Source organism: Rissa tridactyla, chromosome 14 (genome assembly GCF_028500815.1).
Source record: "Rissa tridactyla isolate bRisTri1 chromosome 14, bRisTri1.patW.cur.20221130, whole genome shotgun sequence".
Classification (NCBI taxonomy): domain Eukaryota; kingdom Metazoa; phylum Chordata; class Aves; order Charadriiformes; family Laridae; genus Rissa; species Rissa tridactyla.
In genome coordinates, this window is record NC_071479.1 from 9,652,513 (window position 1) to 9,672,980 (window position 20,468).

A 20,468-nucleotide genomic window follows, 5' to 3' on the forward strand; every position below is an offset into this window, starting at 1 on the left:
AGCTCACCCGAGGGCAGCCAGTGTTTCTGGGGGAGACACCTCTTCGGTTTTTTGGAAAGCGCCTGCACAGGTCTGTATTTTGCCAGGCTGATCTGAGGCCAGTGAGGAAAATGGTAATTGTTTTTTTTATTTTTCATCTCTCCCCTGCATCTCCTCCCTAACAACTTCGGCTGCAGACACATTCTATTTTTTCCCCTTACAATTGTTTCAATAGATTCTTTATGGTTTATGGGTTGGTTTTTTTGGTGGTGTTTTGTTTTTTTTTTTCTCCCCTTAAACTGAAGCCTGAAATATGCTCTGAATTAAGAAAAAAACTCCATGTCACTGGGGATTGGACTGCTGCTGAACTGTTCCGTGTGTGTGTGTGTGTGCGCGCGCGCACAACCTCCCGGCCAAAAATGCCTCAGGGGCTCTCCCTAACTGTTGGGGTCCTAAAAAGGGTCCGTTTCTCGGGATTGGCCACCCTCTGAAATGGCTTGGGGGGGGGGGGGGGGGGGCGAGAGCTTTCTCCACCCCCACTAACACCACGCTCCCTCTATAGCACATCTGTCCAAGCTTGCTCACTGCTGGCCCTCTCCTTCCCCATATGCTACAGGCATTTTTGGCCTGGCTGAATCCTTAGTGCATTAAGCAGGAGGCCCCTAGTTCAAGAAATCTCCCCCACTTATAATATGTAGCGCAGGAGAAACGGCGTGTGCAGCGGCAGGGTGAGAAGGGATCAGTGAGGAGGAGGAGAAAAAAGAAAAAAAAAAAGGTGTGTGTGGGGAGGGGGAACATCTTGCCTGTTATCTTTATCAGAAAAGAAGCAAATTCACCGCAGGAAAGTAACGTACAGCTTTTGGCTTTTAACCTTTTGCGTTCCCCAGGCAAAGCGTGAAGATGGGATTTTCCAGAGGCTTGCTGCCTGTAAGAACTGCTTCAGATACACAGGTCTCCTTGGTCCATCCAGGCTCTGTCTCTAGTTAGAGTGGTTGATTCTGGGGTGATGCAGCTGTCTAGCAAAACAACGCACATGAACACACACACACACCCCCCAAACAAGAAACCTTCTGGATATCACTTTGTTTGGTCCCAGGTTTAAAACTGGAATTTGGGAAGCGGTCGGTGCAGCTGGAAATCATCCCGTCCGGCTTGTGCCGGTCCAGCCCTAGCGAGGGTCAGATGCTGGGGCAGCCAGCTACGCTGCGCAACCTCCCTCAGACCTACCATCAGGCTACCTAATCCTGCATCTCAACTCCCACGGCATGAAAAACGGCAATCCCACTGCTAAACACACACATCAGTGGCGAGGACTCGGCTCGTGTTACTCGGACAATTGCTTCCTGCTGCTCAGACACACAGAGCAACGTCGTGCAAGGGAAGATGGGGTGCCGGGAAGGCAGAAAAGCTGCCAACCTCCGCTTCTTCTCTCAACTTGTTATTAGGGTGATCTCTAGCAAAATGACCGAACTGCCAATGCACAGGTATCCAGCATCCCTCACGCCGCTGTGCCAAAATGACCGTGGGCATTTGGTGGTGCTGGTAGCCTTGTTGTGTCTCAGTTTCCATAACTACATGAGCTGGTCCTCAGACAGGCCGCGAGATCCCTGGGGAAAGGAGTTCCGAGGGGGATAACAGGGTGCTGGAGCGCCAGCCCCTGCTCGGCTGGATCCGCCTGGCAGAGCCTCCCGCGAAGCCAGCACCCGCCAGTCCTGAGGAAACGCTACAAATGCATTTCAGGTTGAAAGGGCAGAAAGGTGTTTTGTTGTTGTTTTCTTTTCTAAACAGTGTCATAAAATTTCAAATGCTGCCTTTTTTAGGCATTTGGCCTTTCCAGAGGCCAATTCCATTTACTCAAACCCCACGTGCAACAACTCCCCGTCCAATGCCTGTATGTCCCTTTTACACCTCTAGGTTCACACGTGAAATAGTGTATGATAACATTTATGTCCTTCTAGTCACAATTCTAGGAAAAATAGAGGGATAAAGGGATTACACCCTCAATTATCCTTGTTTCAGCAACGCAATGTTCATCAGCCTCAGAAAGCTGTAGGTGTCTGGACCTCTGAGGCACTTTGAAAACCCCAGCCTCCCTTGGCCTTTCTATCAGTCATCCCTGACTTAAAACGCGAGGACTCTGCCTCCAGGAATCAGTGTTCACCTGCTAGTGGTGAGCCTGGGAATGGGAAGTGGTACATGTATCATCTCACCACCTCCACTCAGTCACAGTTCTCTCACAGTCAACTGTAAATAACAAATTAAGCCACGTAAAAACCTAAGCACATACTAATCACAGCACAATGAAGAAGAAAAGCAAAACAAAGGTAGAGAAACACGTGAGAACCACAACACAACTCATGTGGAAGATTATGATCATATGGAACAGCTATTCCCAATTGTCCAGCGTCCAAATAACCAGAGATGAGACGGGAAAAATGCTTCTCACAAAACCTGAAGGATATTTTAGTTGAAAGGGCACCTGGCCTGGTTAGCTTATATCATACAGAATGACGTTGATGAAACCACTCGATCTGCCTTGTTCCTCGCCTACTGTAAGATGTGTAATAGTCACCTTGCGCAAGTGTTGGATTAATAACATCTTTTATGATTTAGATGCATCTACAGCATCATCCCTCTGAAAAACACAACAGACAAACGATCAACACTCCATCTACATGCCAGTTGCTAATATTTTATTCAGTCTAATCTTTAAACGCACTTACAATCACAAACTAAGTTATACAAGCCAGAAATACCCAAAGCTGCAGGCCAGCCCGCTCCCTCGTACAGAGAGCAAGACCAAATACTCCTAGACCATCCCTGACAAATGACTAACTTGTTTTTAAAGACCTCCAAGGAAGCAGATCCAGTAACCTTCTCACACAGCTTATTTTAGCACTGAAATATCCTTGAAGCTAGAAAGCTTTTCCTAATATCTAAACTAAACCCTTTCTGCTAAAAATTATGCCAATTATTTTTCTCCTACTCATTGCTGCTATGAAGAACAATTCATCACCATTCTCTTTCTAGCAATGTTTTACATATTGGAGGAATGTTATCACGTCCTGTCAGTCTTCCCTCCTCTAGACTAAACAAATCCAATTCTTTCAATCTTTCCTCATAGGTTGCGTTTTCCAAACCTCTTATCATTCCTATGGCTCTCCTTTAGTCCCTCTCCAATTTGTCAAGATTTTTCTTGAACTGCACAACCAAAGCGGAACGCAGCCAAGGCTGTACGAAGGTTGCCTGAAACACAAAATTTACCCCTTGTCTTTTACCCACAAGTCCCACTAAAACTCCCCGTTGCATGAGCTGTCTTTCCTGAAGCAGTTTTATGATGTTATATCACATTCAGTTTACGATTTTCCAGCACTCTGCATAAGGATTGTCTTGATTTTTAAATACTGCTTCTCTTGCTAAGTATTTTCTGGTTTGCATTCTGTTCTGTACTTGCATTTATTTCATTAGCCATTATGATTTGTTTTTATCGTATTTCAAGTTGCTAATTTCATATAACCAGGAATAAAAAATTAAAAAAACCGAAAAAATTTGGAGTTCTGCTTCTCCTTTCCAAAATGCTGCAATTCCACTCAACATCACCTCAGCAAATGTTATTAGTGTGCACTTTATATCTTCATGCAAGACAGTCACTGAAGTCCTGAGCACTTCCAACCCAGGGCAGACCCCGGAGGGACCCCATTTACACGCCTCCCACCCGGACACGAAACTGTATCTACTTTTTGAGCCTTCATTTACAACCAGCTGTGTCGCCACGATGTGGCAATTTGAAATGGAGCACACTTCTCTACTTTGACTACGAGGAAGTCATGAATGACAGCATTCAAAGCCTTATTAAAATCAACAAACATCATAACCACTTCTTGGGTTTTTATTTACTAATTCATCTACCCAGCAAAGAAATTGTACTGGTTTGACATGACTTGCTCTTGACAAATCCATATTTGCTGTTTCTCATTAACTTCTTATTCTCTGAGTGCTTGTAACAGCTAATTCTAGAAACTTTTTGGGTATTGAAGTTCATTTTACTGTTCCATAATCCCCCTGGTTCTCATTTTTCCCTATTTAAAAATAGACCTTATGTTTACCCTTCCCGGGGCCTCTGACTCTACCTTGGTCATCTGTGAACTCTGGAAGATAATCTCTAATCACTCTGGGATTTTTCAGCTAGATCTTGAAGTACTTCAGGGTAGATTTCATCAGGTCCTGCTGAATTGCAGAACATCTAGATTATCTCAGTTTCAGCCAGTGGAGTTTTTTGCTGTTTTAGATGATCCCCTTGTTAAAACTTACTACATTAGTATACAACCACAATCAACCTTTTTTTGGAGAAGCAACAAAAAAGGCATTGAATACTTCATTCTCTGTATCGTTTGTTATTTCCTCTCCGTCCCTTTTTAAGTAATGGACTAACTATCCTAACATTTGCTGGTTTTATGTTTGCATGTACATTTTTAAGGGGTTTTGACTCAGGGACTGATTTATAGGGGGTAAAAGTAATGCAAGAGCAGGATCTCTATTATCTAGAAACTCAGATACTGTGAGCAGATGAGTTTATGCATAATTTTTGGCTTCAAAAATAACTCAAAGCCATTTAAATTTAAAAAAAGAGACAACATTGCCTTAGAAATTAACAGGCATCTAAATCATATAAATACATATGCAAAAGCTTCTGCTTCCCTTTAAGAAAGTTTATCATGTAAGTGCTATACACAAGACCATGTGTGTATGCTTGTGCTTCTCTGTAGGAGCTGATGACCAAAAGCATTTTGAAAAGCAAATTTATATGCTAATGTGCTCCATATATAATTTCTCATCTAACTGACCAAATCATCTCCAAATACATTTTGTCCACAGATGTCACAGAAAGAAAAGGAAGACGATGACAAAAGTACACAGTGCACTTTGAAAGCAAAATAACTCAAAGTACTTTTTTTTTTTTTTTCAAGTGTAGCCATTAGCAAGAGATCCTTGGAAACCCTGTGGGTTTTATGAGATTTGATGAGCTCTTAATTAGAAATGGCTGAAATTTGAACTGAGGACTTCTGAATGCTGTCTCTGAATGGAAACAGAAGGCTTGCTTCTGCCTGATTTCCTACTTAAAACAGGCTTATGTGCAAATTCGAATAAACCTGGCGAAGAATGATAATGTCAAAGCGGACTGGCAGCATAGGGCCAAGTGTTCCTGATACAGACTGACTAAAACCAATTTCTTCCCAAACTCAGACCAAAATACATCTTGATCAGAGAAACAGCTAAATGTTTCAGAAGAAGGCTAGAGGCATTAAGAAAGGAAAGAAGGATAAGGCTGGGTCAGAGGATGCCAGGAAAAAAAAAAAGTGGAATTTGAGAGATGGAAAGAGTCAGGCAATCACAAAAGCTCTGAAAAGCATCTGGGAAAAAATCCCAGATTTTCAAAGCAAGCCAGGTACCCACCTCTCTTTGGAGGTCTCAGCCTAAACTCTGAACTGGTGCGAATGAAAGTTGCTGCAGTGAAGGCAATGGAGACGCTGCCGATTTCCAAGGCAGTATTGCCAATTCCTTCAGACAACCTGCATCCTATCAGCACTAAAGACATCTGACTGCTGAACTTTGCCCGTAGCGGGATGATGGAACGTCTTCTGTCCCCTCTTCATTAACGCATAGACCCCAGATAGAGAAACCAAAGAGCAGAGCACCTGGAACGGCTGCGATTCTCCGTGCACTTAGAGGAGCTACTGGATGTACCTACAGGAGCTCTGAGAAATCTCCCTTATAGATCTGAGGCTTTTTATCTATTTCCAAGCTGTACCTGAAAGCAATACATTCATGTCTTGCATACGCATCTTAGCTGTTCTCCTTTTCTTTGAATTTCAGGCTGCATTTGATTAACTCTGCAAAATATTTTGGGATGTAGTCGGTCTGGAACAAGATACACAGAATAGATTATGACTATGCTGGGTGAACCAGATCAGTGAACATGAGACAGATTAGAAGCTACACTAGACAGCCAATCTATTTAAGTCTTCTGCATTTCATTGTGATTTAATTTAATTAAAATACTGTGGGGTTTTTCCAGTGTTTAACTTGAAAATAGAATTTCTTTTTTATTTGGAAGATTAGCATTATTATTTAAGGGTGTTCCTGTTCTGGACAAAAGCCCTCAATATTTTTGGTTAAAAATCTACATTTTCAAAAAATTCCAAACCTCTACAAAATACACCTCTGATGAAGGTGATTCTTGTTCCTCATCCCAAGCTGAAGCACCAAAAAACTTAGACATTCAAGGTTAAAGACTCAGTGAAAGTTGGCAAAGAACTTCCTAAAAAAAAATTAAAGGCCTAGAATAGCATTACTGTTGTTTCTACTAGAAACATTAATGAAAAATATTTGCTAATTTCACACTGGCTTTTGTACTGAAGAGCTGCAGTCGGTACTGTTCATTCCTTCTGCATCCTATGAACTTCTGTCCTGTTCCTATAAAGCATTCAGCCGTGCGTGCTGACTGCAGAATCCTTCTCTGACCAGGCAGCGAGACCCTAAGGAAAAGAACTTCAGATCTGTGCCCAAATCATAGAATCATAAAATCACGGAATGGTTTGGATTGGAAGGGACCTTAAAGACCATACTGTCCCACCCCCTGCCCTGGGCAGGGACACCTCCCACCAGCCCAGGTTGCTCCAAGCCCCGTCCAACCTGGCCTTGAACCCCTCCAGGGATGGGGCAGCCACGGCTTCTCTGGGCAACCTGGGCCAGGGGCTCACCACCCTCAGGGTGAACAATTTCTTCCTGATATCTCGTCTAAATCTCCCCTCTTTCAGTTTAAAACCATTCCCCCTCGTCCCACGGCTCCTCTCCCTGATCCAGAGTCCCTCCCCAGCTTTCCTGGAGCCCCTTTAGGGACTGGAAGGGGCTCCAAGTGCCTGGGTGCAAAGGTTTTCCGGGGTCAGAGGCAGCCTGCCAGCACATGGACAGCAGACACACCTTTCCAGACACCTTTTTTTCCCTCCTCAGGATGTTATGCCATTCCAGGCTGCTGGATGCAGCTTTGGGAGACCCTGGGATGCAGACTGGCTAATGTGGAGCAAGGCAGGGGGGGAACCTATGACCGGCACGACAAGCAGGAGCACTCTCCTCTAGCTTTTGATTTCAACCTTTTACTTCAGAAAACTGAAGATAAGCATCAGCAGCTGGACCCTGAGTAAATCGCAGCCACAGAGACTGTGTAAATACTGAGGTTTCAGAAGAATGAACTTTTTCCAAACAGCTTTGTGCCGGGGAGCAGGGCTGGGGGGGGAGCGCGCAGGAACACTGCGTGTTTGCTAGAGAAACTCCCGCTTCTTGAAGCGCCCGTAGACATGTCCGAACAGGCCTGAACTTGACGGAGCTTAAAGCCAAACAGAAATTTCTGTTTTTTTAGCCTGGCCGCTGTGTTTAAACAGGAGTGACGACATCAGAGGAAAGGAGGGCTCAGGGCCGGGGAGAGGGAGCGAGCCTTCCGAGCCCGAGACCTGCTCGCTGCCGAGAGCCGCAGCTCAGCTGCCTTTCCCAGATCAAATACCTCGGGCTTTAACTAATGCATACGCTGGCCCCGTCCTCCAAGGGTGAGCAAGAAATTCAGTCCCTGTGTTCAACTCGTGGACGGAACAGAAGAGTGATGTGATTAACGCGCGTAGAGATACACGTGAGGGGAGGGATGGGAAGAAAGAGATGAGAAAGTGCTCTCTGGGGGCTCTGTATTAATTAAGGACTACTCTCCAATGAAATAACCATCTACGGAACCATATTCCAATTACAAGGCCTCCCGTAACAATCTCACATCTCCCACCTGTGCTCCAGGAGTTTTCTGCAGGGAGGAAAGCCAAAGCTCCTGCTCCCCCCGACCCCGGGCTCTGGGACATCTCCTCAAAGCCACATGTGAGGGTCACACCGCAGGAGAAGAGGACAGCCCACGGGCGAACACAACAGGGCTCAGGTGAAAGCAGGGTCGTTATATTCATTGGAAACAGGGGGACAATAATCAAAGACAAATGGGAGTTGCACTTCCAGTAAAAATCAATGGGAACTGGGGTATCAGCTTAGCTGTCCTTAAATGTGTCCTCTGCACCACAGGGATTTACCTAGGGAAGACTTGTGCACTACAAAGTAAGCCCAGATTATATAAACTATAGGTTTATTATTTTTCTTTCTGCTCTGAGAGACCTTTAAGCCTCCTTGTAACATTATACATGTGGGTACAACCCTCCACCTGGCTGGAACTCCTCTCCGAAATCCAGAGGCGTCCATATGAGAGTAGGGTCTCCCAAACAGATCCCGTTTCAGGTCTTTCCCAGCCTAATGGTAAAAAAAAAAAAACAAAACAAAAAAACCTTATTTAATTGTTTCCATTTCAGAGAATCTCATTTTACTAGAGTTTCCAACGTCCCCTGGGATCATGGTTGAATTAAGCTTTACCTGTCTTGTAACATTTATTCTGCTATCTTGCAACGTGCTGGGTATTACAATGTGAGGGGAGCTAAACCAGCTCCTTTCTTCTCTTTCTGATATGAAGACAACAGCTGAAAACTGCTCTGGGGGACTGCAAGACAAGTCATACCCCTTCACGCAGAACACAGTTCCCGAGAAAGTTGCTCTGGCCCAAAAGGTTGCTTATTTTGCAACGTTATTCTACTCAAGAGCTTTATGCTAATTGTTCTGATCAGCAATAACATCTTCTGTTTTGCCATTTTATGGACATTATGTAAAGTAAAAGGACAATGAAGTAAAATGGATTTTGTCAAAGCCACCAAACCATTACAAAAGAAGATTCATTGCATAATGGATGCCCTTTTCCCCATAGGGAAAGAAAAATACCCTGGCTTCAGCTTAATTTTTTTGTTTTGTCTGTTTGATATCTGATGCCTACCAGAAGGATTTGTAAAGAAACCTAAGGCATTTAAGACTCCAATTTAATGGGATTTAAGCATTTACTTCTGTTGGAAATGTTTGAAAACAATATGCTAAGGACCAAACGAACTACCGAGTTTTAATCACCTCCAAACTTCAATATCTTCGACAATAACACGTTGAAAAACAGTAGAAAATGATGGGGCTGGAGGCAGCAGAATGCAAATGAACCCTTCCGTGCCCTGACTTTCCAAACATTTCAGACTATTAGTTCCCAATAATTTCAACTGTGGCTGCAATTACTAAAGTCTTCTGAAAGTCAGCTGTCAGCTTTTAAAGTGTTCTTTTTTTCCTATAATAGCAGATGGTTCGGAGATACAGCGGCTCTAAACGCTCACTTGAGGAACCTGAAAATTCCAGAAATAGGAGATTTGAAAACTGACAGCCAGTTGATAAGTTTTTGAGACTCTTCTCTGAAGCTGAGAAAAGGCGAAAAGGAAAGTTCAGGAGGAGACGGTGAAAGAGGAAAATACGAACAGGCTTTCTCAAAATAACCAGAGCTCTGTGGCAGCAGCAGGGGAATGACAGAACCTGCTCGGTGCCTGACTCCGCTACTTCTGCCTTTGCTCTTCTTGAGTAGTAGCATTAGTTTCACTGAAATCAATCAGCCTGCCTCTGGAGTCAGCTGTTATTTAATTTCACTGAAGGGAAAGGGCAGAATCAAGCCAGTAAATACTATCACATTTACAGATATGTTTTGTTATGTTACATGAGAAATAGTAGCATGGGACTGCTGGGAGTTTTCAGACTGATAAAGCTGTTATCGTATTTCTATTTTTCACTGGGGAACTGCAGCACCAAGAGATCAAGGTCATGTTTAGCAGAGAGAGCTTAAGGGGTATTTTACATATGAATAACTTTAAGCATATGTTTAAGTGTTTATCTGAACGAGAGCCTCTACAAATGGTCCAAGACAGTGCAGATGGAGCAAAGTCCACAGCAGTGAGCATCCATGAGCCCCAAGTAGCTGTTCAGGGCTGTAGCTGCAAAACCATAAACTCTTTGCAGTGATAGCTCTATCGATGTCATAATTTTCTTGTCCCTAAAGAACATTTCTGCCCCTTACAGCCCATCTAGCAACCGAAAATCAGGAGACACGAGCTCCAAGTTCCTCTCCATGTCTTATCTAAATACAGCCTCTTAGTTCATCAAGAGTGTCACACTGTCCTAAGCCTCTCATTTTAACAAGAGATGAGAGTTTTACCTGAAGTGCTTCAGTGACTCTCTTAGACAAGTCTGAAGCTCTTGAGACTAGTATTAAATGCACTAGGTGTTTCTTCTGCATTACTCAGATCCTTCAAGAAGTCAGAGGGAGAAATGAATATGTATTCTATATGTCAGCTGGTTATATCAAAGCCTATCTGTGTCTAATTATGGAAAACAATCTGCCTATGTGAAGTTAACGGGGAAAGCTCTAAACAGATGTTGATTAAAGAGTGCCTCTGTAGAGTACTTTTTGAGAGGTCATTTTGCTGAGTTTAGATTGAGATGGATGAAGGTGAGGTATTTGGCAGTGAATTGCATCTTTGAAGTGAGTGACGAGATCAGGTTTTAGCATGGAAGCACAGAGGTTGCGGTGACATTCATTTGCAGGGGAGACAAGTGGAATTATTAAGGGAATGAACAAACTAATTTGCGTGAACGAGAAACCTTTCTGAAGTGAGTTGTCACATTTACTTTAAAGGTATGTAAGAATGTAAAGGTTAGCCCGATCGTGTGAGAGAAAACTAGTGAACTTTTTGCTGGAGATAATGGCACAGAGAGGATACTCCATAATTTCCAATGAAAGTCTCTTAAACGATGAACCTCTACTTCAGACTAAATTCTTCCTTACCTTGAACAACATCAGGGTGAACACGTTCCATTAGAAACTTCTCACAGCCCTGAAGGTACTATCAAAGCTCAATCAGCTCAACCAAGATAAGGGCTGGTTTTTTAGTTCCCCTAAAACATTAGCAATGAAAATAAAGCATGGTATTGCCCTAAACAATTTGCAGAGGATGGGCCCAGCCCTTTGGTGCTGGAAAATTATAGATGTGCTGAGCAGAGAATCTGGCCTCTGTATTCAAGCCTTCGCGGAGATTACGCCTGAGATGGAGTGGAGGAAATGCCACAAGTTCCTCTCTCTCAAATGATGTTGGCACTCCTTGTGACAATCCCAGCAGATTTATTACCTCTCTGAAAACATCCTACCGTGCTTTATACCTCCTTGTGGAATAGCCACAATTTACTGGTAGCCATTAGGTGGAGATGGTCCTTTCTCTTTGATTTCAACAAACAAAAATCCAATGTACAACAAAAAGCTGCAGATAGGAACTCCACTGAATGCTTGACTGTAAATGGAACCCTCAGTAGCTTATTGCTTGGAAGTGAGAGCAGAGGTTGAAAAGTAAATGCGCTCTGTCCAGGGCATTGCTAAAATAATTTCTGACAGCCTGTGCCAAAGCACTGAAGTTAACAGACTTGGCTAATCCACTCTGATAAATGCAAGTTACAAAAATAAATAGCTTCAAAAAGCAGCTGGGAGCTGCCCAACCTGAACAATCAGGAGACAGCCACACTCGACACCCCTAAACCCTGAAATAGTTGATAGGAAAAGTTACCTTTCCAGTGACATTACTACCAGGCATGGACAGGTCCTGTTGCCATCAGCCATGGGCACCTCACTCATGACCAGCCTCTTTGCTGCTCCAAAGGACTACTGGTGGGTACCAGCTGCACGGCTGAGCCTTATTTCCATGAGTTCCTTTATCCAAACAACCACCAGCTCTAAAAAAAAGACCCAGTGTTCAAACTGCTCTATAGGATCTGTTTCCTTTGCTTGGTTTTTGGCATTGTTGTCACCTCAGCACTTAAGGAGAGATGGGCAGAACAATTTGAGGTGACTTTTGAGCCCACTACATCAACACTGGAAGTAACATGACTCTGGTATTTACTAGTCCTGCTGTATTATTCCATACAGAATGGAGAATGAAAATATAGCTTAACTATTTTTTGGCAATCTAACTTACTTCTTTAGCAATTTAACTTGCTTCAAAGCATATTTCACTAAGTACAGAGGAAGAGTTGCCGTGGAGAGAAATGCATGAAGGAGAAGAGTGAAATAGATAATATATTTAAGAACTGTCCTTTCCTTTGGCCCACTTCCCATGGAATCTTTCCGTCTAATTTATGTGGTACTGTGAATCGCAGAGAAGTCAATGGACCTCTTTGCAACTTCCAGAAGAAGCCAGGAAAGAAAGATGCAAGTACTTGTAAGGAAATCCTTGAATTTCCAATAGCTTTTTATGCAGTGGCTTAATGTCTAGACTCTTTCTTGGAATGAAGGCTCTGGATCATTTTCCTTTTTTCCCCCAAGTACTGCCCTGCATGACTGCAAGGCATGAAGAGCCAGCATCCCTCAAACTGTATTCATTGCTTTCACTACATTTGTACCTCACTTTCATTTTATAAAGCAGGCTTATGTTATAAAAAGATATAAATGAAAAGCTAAAAGAATATTTTAATCACCATTGATTTTATACATTTCTGACTAATTCTGCATTAAACAAACCTTCATATATCATAGTTAAGCAACTGATTACCATCTCACACTAGGACTTCATTTCATAAATACTTTTATATATCTTTTCACACAAGATTAATCTGTAGCTTGGCATACAGCGTTGCTAACCTAGACCCATTCCACTTTCAGAGCCTGTGCACCCTGATTTTGCTTCATTACAACCATTTCAGTTCAGTACATGACGTCCTGTTGACATCGGTATTGGTACATCACCAGCCTTGCTGCAGTCCCACGAATACAAAGCTTCAGCTCTGCGGCTGAACTTCTTCTGCAGGTCCATCTCTATGGAGAATGGAAAGCCTTACAGAGGATGACAATTTACTACAGTTTTGCTTAAAAAGACTTTGCTCTTTCCTCAAGTGCTAGCAACTCCTGCTTTAATATTTCCGAGCCAAGCACCCAATCCACTTTAGTCCAGCCCTGGACCAAGTGCAGTTTGTTTGTCACCAGCAAAGTTCAACAAAGACAACAGCGCATCCAGTTGCCTTTGTTCCCACCCTGAACTTCAACTGTTGCCTCCATGTATGAAACCAGAATATATGGGCACAGTGATACTAGGTGGAAGCACCATTTATTAATATTGTCCATTTATAGAAGGAGGAAAAAAAAAAAATCATACTGCATCACAGATCCAAACTCACACCTCCATAACCTCAGTGATGCTACCCCAACATGTCACTTCTGCACCCAAAGGTCCCTCATCCTCTGCAAAGGAACTAACATAGTGTGGGTCCCACCAGAATAACTCAGCCCTGTAAAGCAGTTTTATAGACATTAGCGACCATGGTGTCACTGTGCATCCACAGTAGGAGCTTGCAGTGATTTAACAACGAAAGGTTCCAAACTATTCTTTATTTTAACCACGGCTTCCAAGTTTAAAGTATAGAACAAAGTTATGGTGGCAATGGCAGAACATTGCTTGTCAGGCAGCCCTAAATCTGGAATGCATTAGCAGCGGTTGGAGACAGTCTACTTATTAATTCATGCTGTAGGTTCATGGAGTTGTTGTCTACTAATCTATTAATTCAGAGAGTTGTTGGTCTGAACTTGAAGAAGCATGGGATCATCTAGAAAGCGACTCCAGTACCTAAGGCAATGATGAAAATGAGAGGCTTAAACTTAGAGAAAACGTGGGTCAGCTTTGGTGTAGGGACACGCGCTTTGGGCATTGCTGCTTTATTCTCTCTGGTTTATGTCACCAGCAGCAGCACCAAAACTTTGCAGAGGTTTTTCAGACATTGTCTCCCTTTAGTCATGGATCCTTATCGTGGGTATTAACACTGAAAAAGGATAATCGAGTTATGAAAGGCCAGCTCAAGTTATCTGCCGCCCATGATGCACTCCATCAGATGAGCCAGAGTGACAGAACCTCGGAGTGCATCATGCATTATGGATCATTTCTTTCATCTCTCAGGCACTGCATTCTTACATCACTGCTTTACAGGAGGCATGAGACAGGAACTAATATATGCATGTCTTAGCACAGTATGTAACGCAGTGAAGCCCTGACCTTGTTCAAAGTTACTAAGTGCTATTAATATATATAATGGAAATAAATATTAGCCTTGCTTTGCAGATTGAGCAACCTGAGACACAAGGCCCCCGAGTGATTTGTCAGGACCAACAGGGAGCCAGGTATCCTGACAATTCCCAATTCCTTTTACTCTAAGCACCTGACAAAGTTCATTCCCATCTATCCTAGGGTTCCTGCAGCGGGGGGGAAATATCACCTCTAAAAATGTTCCTGCTTTATCAGCAAAAAGAGGGTGATAACAAAAACAGCACAGGCCAGACAAAAGCTAATTGAAGCATATGGGTTTGAGCAGATACTTAGAAACACTGCCTTAAAATAGCCTGGCAAGACCAAGGGATGAATCTTCCTCGAGGACTGCACTAGTCAGACGAGGACCGGCAGTCAGCAGTAAAGCTTGAAATGAACCATGATAAAGCATTTCCAGGCAGGTCGGGCACCTGCTTCAGGCTTTCTGAAAGGACAATGTCGTCCACTGTGCTGAAAGCAGCAGCGGCGAAGAGAACATATCCCTAAATCACTCTCCTACGTGAGATGGCTGCCTGAAGTTTCCAGCGGGCAGTCCGAGTCCTGCCATACTCTCGCCTTAGAGCCAGCCTCCAATATATGTATGAGATCATGGGTACGGAGGTGCTACTGATGCTGCACTGAAGTGACCTTCTCTAGAACCTTGAATATAAATGGAAAACACCATAGGCGACCAGACGAAAATTTGACACATTGCCTGGAGAGGGAACAGACTGTTTCAGTGCTTGACAGAGGAAAGCTGTATGGCAGTAAGTAATAGGGAGCATCCATTAAGCTGGATCTCTTTGGACACAGATCTGGGGGATAAGTTTTCAGTGTGACATTGAATTCTTCAGACACTGTAGAAGGCTTAGCTTCTTTAAAGGAAATTTGCTCAGAGGAATATAAGCCATTTCCAAGCATGAACAGAGTACATTAAAGCACTGACTCAGGCTTTGATTCAGAAAAGCACTTAAGCACCCTTCTTGTAAAGGGATACTTTTCGGCACTCGGACCTTGGAAGGGAAGGTGTATTGTGGTCTCTCTGGCTCAACGCCACATATCAGGGCATAAAATAAACCTCAAACTAATGCAATTAAGGAAGAATCTTTCACAGTGGACATATTTAATCCATTACTGCCCGCTGCAGCAGTTCTTGCACCTAGAACTGGCCATCGCCAGGAGCGGCACACCGACTAGACAGAAGAATGACCCATTTTGATAAAAGCACTGTCTGAAATAGGTAAGAAAAAAAAAAATTATTGCTTTGCACTGTAAATTTGAAAGTGATGACTTTGCTCTTCATCTGTGATAGTCTTGCATGGGTTTATAACGTAAGACACACAGGAAAATGGAGGCAAAAGGAACACAGCACAAGAAAACAGCTTCTATGGACAGAGGAGCTTCTTGCCAAGAGCATCAATGGGCAATGAGAACAGGGGGGTGGGAGGCAGGAGCAGAGGTAGAAAAAGGTTGACTTCATAAGAAACATTTCATCTAGAAGAAGAAAAAGCAGCAAACCAGGGGAGGGGGGAGAACCCAAGCAAACCTGCTCTGAACTCTTTGGGAACACTTTGGGCTGAACTCTTTGGGAAAGAGATTACAAAATTTACCTTTTCAAAATTGTGCCCAAACTTCCAAATTATAAAAAAAAAACCCAAACCCTTGAGACTGCATTCATCTTTACCATGGAAGCATCAATGAAATTGATATCAAAGATTCTAAATCACAGACTCATTCATCTTACAAGCAAAATTCATTTGTAATTCCACGGCATTTTATTTCATGATGCATTAGTAAATGTTCAGTAGTGCATTTTGCAATAATAATAAACTAAAAGCAACATGAGATCTCAGTGCTGTAACTTGGCCGTTAAATCTTTTCTTGAAACTGCTATGAGCTTGCCAGAATACTTGGTGAGAGATGTCAGGGTTGCAAACGGACACAGAAAGAATTCACCATGTTCTATTATACATTACAGACTTTTCTTCTAGCTATTTCTGTTATGATTAATCTTCCAAACTCTTTGTAAATGTTTTTATTATAAATATTATTATTGACATTAATGTTCTTCTTGTAGGACACCTATAGTTTTAGTTCAAATTCCAGTTTGAATTTGATCCTCATCGCTCATGCTGTAGCCACAACTTCCTCCTGTCTCTGTCCCTTCAAAATATTATGTAGACATAGCGACATTATACAATACAAGAAAACAGATTAATAAGGTAGGAAATTTTTTTCCTTTCAGATGAGGAAACTGCTCTTTGGTGTCACAGCCAGGGTTACATGAGGAGTTAACAGCAGAATTAGTTATTCCTGTTCCAGTGCCTTAATGATGCAATCATCCTTCCTTGCCAGTTAGCTCTCCTTATAATTACAGTGTACAGTGACGCATGTTTTAAGAGTATAGGCAAGCACAGAGCTAATATCACGTTAAGTGGTCTGTCAAGTAACTGCATCAGCTCTCTCAAAGTCTGTCCATCTAGGGATGTACTCACAAGAGTGTGACCAGGGCAGATGTGGATGAAGAACATCCAGTAAAACTCATAAGATTTATTTGCAGCCTAATTCATACAGTTTCTTTCTGCGGTTCCCAAGGAAGCAAATAAGGCCCTCTCGAAAGTGTGAGAAGGGCAGTGCAGCACTTCCCCTTGGAGCACTGATGCAAAGTCAATGGATGTTTTTCCACGGAAAAGAAGAAGTTCAGATTTAACCATGTCCTGGAAAGCATAAAGACCGAGCTCGCTCATCTGTCAGCAGGAGCTGATCCCTCTCTGGCTCATTTCACATCTCTGTCCTCAGCCTCGTGTGACCAAAATTACTTTTGGCCCTGGCTGCACAAGAAGGACAGTTTGGCTTTGAGTTCCTGAGACTCTACTCCCTATTTTTAAGTTTATGTGAAAAGAGATAGAAGTGCAGCCAAAGGTGATGTACTGTTCTACGAACAGGGGGATCCTCTTACGCTAATGAGAACACTCCTGGGCACAATCTACCTGCTGGTAAGAAGTGTCAGCTTAACAGTTCTTCCAAAGCCTTGAAACCAGATAAACCTTCCTGTCTGCATCGACCTTCAGCTTCCTGAAATACTGTGCAAAAATATTAGCACTTATCTTTCAGATGCTGGTTTAGAGCAAGGGTTAGCTAGACTGTATCTTGAACTCCCCTCCATCCCCAACTTGCTAGAGCTACACACTACAGGTAAGGGCTCATGTCTCATCCTCGCTGGCCTTGTTGATACTTTCCTCAGCTCCTGGACACAGACCTCCTTACAGATTAAATTTACGGCTTCGCATCCTATTCTTCTTCTCCAAAGACAACAGGTTTCACCTTGCATGCACAAGCCTTTTATGCATTTGAAGACTTATCATATCCTCTCTCACTCTTTTCTTCTTAGATAAAATCAGTCTGGTTATTCCGGATTTCCTCAGAAGTCACGTATTCTGTGTGACCACGCTGTTGACTCCTAACCCAGATTAACTGGGCAAATAGGAATGATAACTTTTCATAGCATTGCCATGTTATTAAGGACTTCTTTTTTAAGGGCACTGAACGTCTTTGCTGCCACTCAAGCTCCTGTCAAAGGTCTCTGCAGAACAGTTTCTTTCTGATTGAACTTTTAATAAACTCTTCATTTTTCTAACTTGGTCACCTGATCGTTAATAGCTATTTGTCTCCTTCTGTAAACTCAATGAACAAACATTCACTGGTGAGACTGCTACTGGAACTACTTGATTTGCACAAAACACTATTGCTAGAATATCTAGATATCATAATAAAGGCTGAGCCAAATTATATTTAGTGCTACAGACATACATGGCAAAGAGAGCTCCTCACTAAAAGATCTAGACTAAGTCAGAAAAGACAGAAGATGTAAATATCACCATTACTCCTACTTTACAGGTGAAGAACAGAATGTAGAAACAGAACATTTAAAGGCTCCTAAGCAATCAAGGTAACAGGTAATTTCCTAATCGGACCCTAACCCTAATGAGTTTCTTCAGAGGTCTACTCAGTCTCAGATCAACCCTTCAGCCGCACTCCTTCCAATCCTTTACAGTTACAAGGGAAAAGGTCTGTTTTCATTTTTCATGAAAACAACTCAATTTTCAAAACCCAAAGAGGTTATGAAGGCCACAAACTGTATGAAGACTACAATGACAACAGGGACACTCTATTGAAGCAATAAAAGGTATGAAGATCACCTTGTGAAAGGCCTGAGCTAAGATCATGCCCCTTATGTTGAAGAAACGTCTCTCAGTTTATCTGACAATTTTTATATCGCCATTTCTTTGGGCTTTCCAAAGCTCTGCAAACCAAGTCCAGAGTTTCATTATTTATTTATTTGGGATGCTGTGTGTCACAGTGACACATTGAGAAACTGGCATCTGCAATTTTCACATGTCAGAGTGACTGTAACTTGAACTGACAAAATAAATTGCTGTTCACACACTCCCACTGACTTTGTTATGTCCCTGAAGCCCTAGGCCTATTTTTTCAATTAAGATCCCCCTTTCTTCCATCCCCCCTCTTCCTACTGCAAAAGCACAATGAACGGCTGGCAGGAGGGAACGTGACTTCCACAGCTGGCAGCAGTTGACTGGGAAGGCAACGGCATTGCTGATACAGAGAGCAAATTATTCTCCTCAGCTTTTCAGGAAAAAGATACACGTCCTTCCGCCATCAACTAATGCTGCCAAACCTTCCAGAGCGTGGCGTGCAGAAGACAACAGGGTTGTGTCAGGTTTGCTGTAGTCTTTCAGCCATCAACTTCACAAAATGAGTTAAGCAGTTCTACTAGGACTAGGACAAAGCAGTTCTTGATTAAAAACAGTGGAAAATTTCCTAATCAGGAGATTAAACTGATCTCCTGATCACAGGAATGTCAGAGATCTGAGCGAGTTCAGTGAGAAACTATACTCATCTCCCTAGGAATCTCACTAGGAACAGTGAGTAATAACATCTTGCATATGGAGCTATCTCATTTGCTGCATGGTCCAGCAAGGAAAAATAATCTTAAAGACCTGAGAGCCCCCTAAGCTTTGGCTCACTGAAGGCTCAAGATGAACAGTTCCCGTCTCCCCTTTGCCTAATTTCCCATTAGTGAGCCTGAGCCATCACCTCACTTCCGACTCCTACCTTCCTTCCTTCTTCTCCTGTCACAGCAGGCATGGAAAACATTCCCTTCTCCACAGTGGCACAAGCCAAACAAAGCAAGCAGCAACTATTTCAAGCACCAGAACTAGTAAGGCTCGCGAAGGAACACTGCCCGACTTTCTGAGTCCTGTGACAATTATACCTCGCCTGAGCCCCTGACTTGGATTCCACATCGTCGTCTTCATTTGGTAAAATGCATCACATACTCCTAGGTGCTACCGAAGGAAAACATATTTTGTTTAACACTCCAGGTTGACCCAAGTTGTTCCCTCATTTTGTAATCCTTTCCATTTATTTGAGCTGAATTTGGAGCAACAAAACCACATGTGGCTTGCATGACATTTAATTGCAAGTACTTCACACACTTCTAAATTCCTTCCTTTCGTGTGCGGCTCTACATATTTAGTCAAGGACATGGTGGGGAAGGTCAGTGGGAGGGGAGCGAGAGAAGAGAAAACCATCTTCTAATGCATTGGCCATTCCAGAAAGAGCCCTGCTCAACCACAAGAGCTAGTCATATGTATGAACAATTCTATATTCCTATGGGCAGAGCTGCGAGGGTGAACTCAGTTATCTAATGACAGCCGCTTACCAGGCAGTCATCAACTCAGGGATGTATCTGGGTGTCTGGTGGCCTAGGAAGTTATGAAAACACAACATAACTGGATTACAAATAGGGTTATTTGGAGGCTCCAAGGTTTGTGGTAGTGACTATCTCATAAAAAATTCTCCTCCTGGGCTATGAGACTACAAAGAACAACACGTTCTGCCTATCCCAGATGAGCCATGAACAATAGAGCAATGAAAAGAACAAGGGAAACAATGAGGAAGGGAACCTATAGCCTCCACAAAAAGGCACTCTAAAGGAGTGGAGTATGAAATACAAAACAAATTACTGATATTAAACTAATGCAATTATTCAATTAAGTACTTAAGAACAGTTATTGTGTTTCCTAATTACAATTCTTAAATGATACGGTCAAAATCAAGGTGAAAATCAAAGAACAGATTCCATGCTCCTCCACAGCTGGGCCCACGCCTTAGTACAGATCACCATTTCTGAGCTCAGGAGTAATTGCTTTTAGTCTTTAGCTCAGTTATCAGAGTAACTCTTATCCATACCCAGTAATCTCATGTTCCTGACCCAAACCTGCAGCTACCCAAAGCAGGCTGCTTACACGTGCTCCTCTCAACCCCATTCCCACGTGTTCTCACAGCCAGATGTGTGCACATACATATGGATCTACTCTAGTCTTGTTCTGCTCTAATTTCCATGAGAACAAATGGGAA